Raw genomic sequence first — 7,825 nt, forward strand, 5'->3', positions numbered from 1 at the left:
TTCAATTTTTATTTTTTTTTTGAAATTTCCCGCCCCAGTGATTGGCAGTTAATTTTTCTTTAAAAAAAACTCATGTTAAAAAATGTACATAATGTTATACTAGAATACACATCATTGTATACATGAATGTACATAATTATATAACAAAATATACATACTCTTTTTTAAAAGATAATACACATAATCTAACATAATACATAATAAACATAAACTTTTAACATAATACACATCAACTCTTAACATAATACACAAAAATTTCCTGATTCGGATGTACATAATTGTATAAAAAGAATGTACAGAATTGTATAAAAAATGTACATAATTGTATGAACAAATATACATAATTGTATGAACAAATATACATAATCACAGCAACTTCCTACCGCGCCTCCCAAAACAACATCGTTTTGGGAGGCGCGCGACGCACAATGCTATGTGCGCCGTGGTGTAGGGTATAACGATTAGGATATTAGGGTAAGAAAAAGTGGTCTTTGGGCCTAAAAAAACAATTAGGCCATGTCTTAATAACTTAATTAAAAATGGTTTTTGGACCTTGGTCCATGTCTTCACAACTTAATTATATATATGTATATGGCAAATTATGGTCCACACAGTGTTATGTAAACGATAACAAAAAATACATTTTTAATATACTAAATATACATAGTTTTTGTACTTAATATACATTATATAATATAATGTACACTCAGAACAAAAATAATATACATCCCCTGATTACATATATATATATATATATACACACACACACTAATTTAATTAAAAATTTTAAATAGATTAGATGAAATAGAATGTCAATTCAATTTATAGTTTTTTACTATATATTTGTAATATTGAGCAAAATTAATGTTGTGCAATGAAAATGTTCACTTTGGTTAATGAAAATTTCTCATAAAATGCATATGCAATCTCATGATTTTAAACACCTATAACACCAACACTTTTCAACATATGTGATGCTTTGAGCTCTTCTATGTTTCAAACTTATCATTAAAAATATAGACTCCTAAGATTTGATTTTAAAGTTCTGTTGTTATATATATATATATATATATATATATATATATATATATATATATACACACACATGTACTCTGTTCGTGCATCGCATAGGTGAAGCATTTTATTCATTTTTAAATGTCATTATGCACCTTAAATATTAATTTTTATTTTAGTTGTAAATCTTTATGTTCATATTTTTATTATAACAAGTTAACAAAGATGTACGGAGTATTAAAAAAATAAACCTCATATTGACTTTTCATATATAAAATTTATTAACATTAATAATTTTTAATAATATAACATAATTATACTATTTCAAATATTTAATCCGTGCATCGCACGGGTAGAATACTAGTTTGTTTTTAATAGCACCACTTAGTACACTCTTCTCATTTTCAATGAATAAATTATCAAATCCAAAATAAGCTGCTAAACCCAAATATTTCCTTCAAACATAGAATCTCATCTCATAATAATAATAAGAGTAACCAAATATTTCCTTCAAATATAGAATCTCATCTCATAATAATAATAAGAGTAACCAAATAATATATTAATATCATCAACTTTAAATATCTTCCTCATAATTAATAGGAAATCAAATCCTTCTGTACAATAATTAAACTAATAAACTCAATATATTCCTCTAGTCACAAAACTCCAGAATAAACAATTAAGCACTAATTAGATCACCAACTCCAAATGTTTTTCTCATATTCAATAAGAAATTAAGTTCTTAATAAAATTACTAAGCCAAACAATTTCCTCATATATAGGACACAAAGATTACTTAGCCCAACCACTTCCAAATAATTATACTTTCATCAAAATACAGAATACTTCCAAATAATTATATTCTACCAAAATATAAAACACCACTTCTAAATATCTCAATAAATATAAAACTTTACATCCAAATAGTCTTCTTTTCATGACAATATATAACAACACCTGCAAGTATTAGCAATCAAAACAAAACATGCAACCATTTTACAAAGCCACACATTCTCACTGCAAATTTCTAAAATCTTAAATTCCTAGTCAATTATATTTTCTTATATCCTCAAAAATTCATAACATGGGCTTTCAAAGTTCCATAACCTAGGCTCCCAAAGGTTCGAACTGCTCTAATATCAATTTGTAACACCTCAAATTTTCGTTAAATGACATTACAATTCAAAACTTCGTATAAATAGAATTACTAAAAATAAATTTTCTTTTAAATTGTACTTCAATTCAAATCTCAAATAATTCGTAACTCAAATTCTAACTTTCCCACCCAAACAATAAAAATGGAAAAAATTTACCAATTAATAATACTAATAATAATTAATAAAAATGTTAGTAGTAAAATAGAAAAAAAATCCTTAATTCACAAAAAAATAGAAAAGGAAATGATATATATTGATTAATTAATACTAACAATAATTAGTAAAAAAAAAAAATTTGTAGTAAAATAGGAAAATAAAAAAAGATCCTTAATTCACTAAAAATGCAAATATAAACGGAATTGACCATCTATATCTATATGTATATCTATCTATATCTATCTATATCTATATCTATATATCTATATCTATATCTATATCTATATATATATATAAAAGCCACTAAATTTCAGTCAATCAGAAGCCTCCATTTTCCCGCCCATATGAAACGCATCGTTTTAAGCTTAAAAGTCATTGCTTCAATTTCCCAGCAAAGAATAACGCAGCATATGTTTTCAAAAAAAATAAAATTAATAAAATTAAATAACGCAGGGTACTGTTTACAGCTCACAGAATTTGACTTTTCTTAGTAATTACTCCTATTTCCAATGAATGTCAGCATTTTTAGCTCTATTTCCAACGCATGTCAAAATATTTTGCTATGAATGAGTCGTATGGTTTTGGAGAAAAATCTTTCAGGGGGCGTTTGGTTCAAGTTATATAACATAACCAAGGGAATGTGACATTCCAAAGCTCAGATTCCTATGTTTGGTTCATATTATCTGAGGGAATCTAACATTCTCAAGGAATGTCACATTCCCTCCACATAGGATTTTAAAGGGAATGTGATTCCCTTCAATTTCTTAGGTTATGTAAGATAACCTTGGTTATGTTAGAGATATTATAATGTGTATAAAAGATAACCCTAAACCAAACATGATTATATAACATACCCCAATTTTAACCAAACACAGGAATCTAAGATTCCCAGTAATCTAACATTCCCTGCAATCTAACATTCCCTAAGGTAATCTGACATTCCGTGAACCAAACGACCCCTCAAAGTTTTTTACCAAATCTTTTGATCTAACACCTATTACCCTATTACTGTCCTACTTTATACTATAGCCCATTGTGTATATATAGCTAAGGTTACATGGTAAACACAACACAAATAGAATTTTAACTTCTTGGACAATTGAAATTAGCAGCAGCTCTCATGTCAGGACAATATGTTCTTGCTTCTCAACTCCACCCTGCTCAAATAAGGAAAGCAATGCAAGTGAGGTTAGTTCGTATGTATGAAGTATGTGAAGCTAAAAGAAAATGTATAATCAAGAGCCGAGAATGTGTATCCATGATGCAAAGGTGAGTAATGCAAAATTTAATGAAGTTTTCTTTTATATCATAATTTAATAAATGTTTTGTATATAACAGATTATAGCTTTGGAAATAACTATGTCCGGCCAATTCATCCAAATACACTCCGATTACGCCAAGAAAGATAAGAAGGAGAGTTTGATGCACACATACGAAGATGTTGAATGAAGATCAAGGAAATCTATCAAAAGTATAAAATGTATGTTTCATGGTGGAGAGGTAAGTAATGCAAGAAGCATTCATGTTTTTAAAATTAATATAATATATAATATATTGCTATAGACTTTGCCTGCATTTTTAAATGTTAATATCTATGCGAAGAAAGAAAAATACAGTCTGAGAAATTCAATCTAACAGTTCAAAAAATATGTTAGAATCAAGAAGGAAAAATTACCTTAGTGGCAGTTTTTATGATTTGAAGAAACACAATTCAACATGTGATGTTATGTTATGGGGTTTCTTTACTAGACAATTGGTTTTAATCCTACTAAAAAGTGATTACTTTTGAATGTTAAGTTCATTAAGTTTTTTTCCATGCATGCATTTCATGAATGAATGCATGGTAGGAAAATCTAAAGTATTTTTGGGAATTATGATCTATTATATCTTCCATAAATTTTTGTTTATTTTTTATATGTTTTCCTGTATTTCATACCCAGTATGCAGCATGTGTGGTTCTTTTAGCTATACTTATAAAAAACGAGTAATATAATAAAACCTAGCTATTCTAACAAAATAGTCCAGTTTGTCTGACTCAATTGCAGTAATATGTATTTATTTACACTACTAAGTAAGTAGTTTATAACATATTAATGAGATTACAAACTTTTCAAATCACTGAATGTCAAAATTTCACATTTTGAATAATTACAACATGAAAAGCAAAATAATAATAATAATAATAATAATAATAATAATAATAATAAAGGCATAAGATATAGGAAGTCATCTTCTGTCAAAAAAAAAAAAAAAATTCTAAAAAAAAATAAAGGCATCAATAAGGAACTCATCTTCTGCCCAAAAAATAATAATTAAGTATAAAAAAAAAAATAAAGGCATCAGATTTAGGAAGTCATTATCTACCTCAATTATAGGCAGTCAAAGAAAGCAAAACAGAGCAACCACAAGTATGTTCACCTTATAATTGATAAGTTAGTGAAATTTAATTACCTTTAGTGCCTCCTTATAATTCTGAGCTATAAGGCTATTTGATAGTGTTTAATTGTCCTCTAACAAAAACATAGATATTAGCTATTTAAAACTAAAATATTTCTGTTTTTAAAAAAAAAAAAAAAAAACTAAAATACTTTTTTCTGTATTAACTTTTTTGTCTATATATTTTTACTTAAATAATAATAATATTATTATTATTGAGTTAATACCCAAAATCATCCTCGACTATAGTGATTTTTCTCAATTTCGTCCTAAACGACTTTGGTGACCTAATATCGTCCCAGACTTTTGTGTTTCGCTCAATTTAGTCCCAGACTTTTGTGTTTTTGCACAATTTAGTCCCTCATTTGTTATTCTGTCCATTTGGTGTTAAATAAATAGACAATTCAGTAATTTTAATATTGGCATATCTTTACTCAGGGACATGTGAACTGCGAAATCCCTTTTTTTTTTTACGAATTACTCCCAAAATTACTCCTAAAACTGCGAATATAAAATTTGATTTGCAGATCCGGGAGTAATTCTGAGTGTAATTCGTACAAGAAAGAGGAATTTCACACTTCACAAGTTGAAAGTAAAGAGAGATCAATATTGACATTATTGAATTGTCCCTTTATTTAACACCAATTTGACGGAATAACAAATGGAGGACTAAATTGAGCGAAACACAAAAGTCTGGGACGATATTAGGTCACCAAAATCGTTTAGGACGAAATTGAGAAAAACCACTATAGTCGAGGACGATTTTGGGTATTAACTCTATTATTATTATATATATGAGAATGATGCATGCAGAATTCACTAACCTTATATACATATGTACATATATGTACACAAACACATATATACGAATAAAATGAAGTAATACAATTTTACATCTAGCTACTATTTTGTCAGAATTTGACCTAACCGATAACAAAAATTGCCAATTTGTAGGCATTATATTATTTTTGTAATACAAACCTACGAAATAAACACAAAATTGCAAAAAAAAAAAATGAAAATACATATTTAAAAAATTAAAATATAATGAAGAATCGACTTATCTTTAACACAGCAATACCGGTCAGTGATAGAAGACGGTATAGATCAGTTTTTGACACCTTTTAGGGTCCGTTTGGAAAGTAGGAAAATGACTTCTGGAAAATGTTTTCTGGAAAATGAGTCATTTTCCGGAAAATATTTTCCTTTCCAGTGTTTGGTTGCATTCTGGAAAACTGTTTTTGTGTGTTTGGTTCATTTTCTGGAAAATGAGTAGAATTGTATAATTAAACATTTTAATTATTTTATTTAGAATATTACAACATGTATAATAATATATAATAATAATAATAATTTTAAATATAATAAAAAAAACTAATAATATATCAAAAATATTATGGTGGTGGTAGTGGTGTTATTTGTTATACAATAATAATAATAATAATAATAATAATAATAATAATAATAATAATAATAACTGGTGGCAGTGGTGGTGGTGGTGGTGTGGTGACGGTGGTTGCAGTGCTATGGTGGTGGTGGTGGTGGCGGTGGTGTGATATTGGTGGTGTGGTGGTGGTGGTAGTATGGTGGTGGTGGCGGCAGCGGTGGTATGGTGGTGGTGGTGGCGGCGACGGTGGTTGCGGTGATATGGTGGTGGTGGCGGCGCCGGCGGTGGTAGTGGTGGCGGCGGCGGCAGCGGTGGTATGGTGGTGGTGATGGTGGCGACGGTGATTGCGGTGGTATGGTGGTGGTGGCGGCGACGGCGGTAGTGGTGGTGGTGGCGGCGACGGTGGTATAGTGGTGGTGGTGGTGGCGGCGATGGTGATTGCGTGGTATGGTGGTGGTGGTGGTGGCGGCGGTGGTATGGTCGTGGTGGTGGCGGCGGTGGTGTGATGCTGGTGGTGGTGGCTGCGGTGGTATGGTGGTGGTGGCGGCAGCGGTGGTACGGTGGTGGTGGTGGTGGCTGGTTGCGGTGGTATGGTGGTGGCGGCGGCGACGACGGCGCCGGTAGTGGTGGTGGTGGTGGCGACTGTGGTAGCAGCGGTGGTGGTGGTGGTATGGTGTTGATGATGTTGGTGATGGTGTGATGTTGGTGTAAAAGTTGGAAAATGACTTCCCCAAAAAAATGGGAAGTCATTTTCCTCCAAAACAAGCCTATTTTCCAAAGTCAACGGAAAATGATTTCCGTTGACTTGATTTTCCAGGCACATCCAAACAGTGAAAACTTGAAAAATGATTTCCAGAACTCATTTTCCAGGTTTCCAAACACACCTTTATTTAAAGATCTGTTCATTGAATCAACAGATCTGCCGCCGATAAACACAAATTTCAGATTGGAATTTTGAGGGGAAACAATTTCAGAAATCGCAAAGTAGAAAGTAGTGGTAGAACCGTACATCTACATACGCGATCTACGTTTTATTTACTGATGGTTTAGAGAGAAGGAGGAGCGCAGCTCAGATTTAGGGAGACGAATCGATGACCTTAGTGAATTAGGGTTTAGCTTTTCGTTTATATATTTGGTCTAATGGGTTCGGGTTATGGGCTATTAACAGTAGGCAGGTATCAGTTCTTATATGAGGCCTGATATTTTTTTTCTTTTGGGCTCATAATTAATTTATTATACTTGAATATTAATGTAGGCCTGATATGTAAAAATATATCTATGTTAAACATATATATATATAATTTAATGATTTCTATCTATACACATTTTAAAATTAAATTAAATGTAGGAAAAATGACACTTTTTATCCCTGAGTTATATACTTATAGCATTTTTTTCCTCTCAATTATTTAGGTAAGCACATTAGTCCCCTCAATTATTTTAAAAGTGGTGCTTTTTCCCCCCTAATATATTAAATTGACATTTATACCCTTAAAGTAAACATTTTATTTATTTTACTACTCCAACAAATTATTGCGTATACGTAGGGATGACCATGGTTCGGTTTGAATTGAACCGGATACTAAAGCAATCGAATTAATAGTTTACGGTTATAATTCAGATCTAGAACCCAATATTTAAATGTCAATTTATTAAAATTATGTATCAAAAA

At 30.6% G+C, this 7,825-nt stretch overlaps 1 long non-coding RNA gene across 1 annotated transcript; it reads right to left on the reverse strand.

Annotated features, from left to right (window-relative positions):
• Positions 1-5,545: 5,545 nt before the first annotated feature.
• LOC109148505 lies at positions 5,546-7,239 on the reverse strand. The gene is made up of 3 exons (XR_002048812.1): positions 7,038-7,239; positions 5,624-5,887; positions 5,546-5,590 (listed from the first exon to the last, which is right to left on the reverse strand). It is a non-coding gene; the product is annotated as an uncharacterized LOC109148505 (long non-coding RNA).
• Positions 7,240-7,825: the final 586 nt, after the last annotated feature.

This window comes from Ipomoea nil, unplaced genomic scaffold (assembly GCF_001879475.1).
Source record: "Ipomoea nil cultivar Tokyo-kokei standard unplaced genomic scaffold, Asagao_1.1 scaffold2117, whole genome shotgun sequence".
Lineage (NCBI taxonomy): Eukaryota > Viridiplantae > Streptophyta > Magnoliopsida > Solanales > Convolvulaceae > Ipomoea > Ipomoea nil.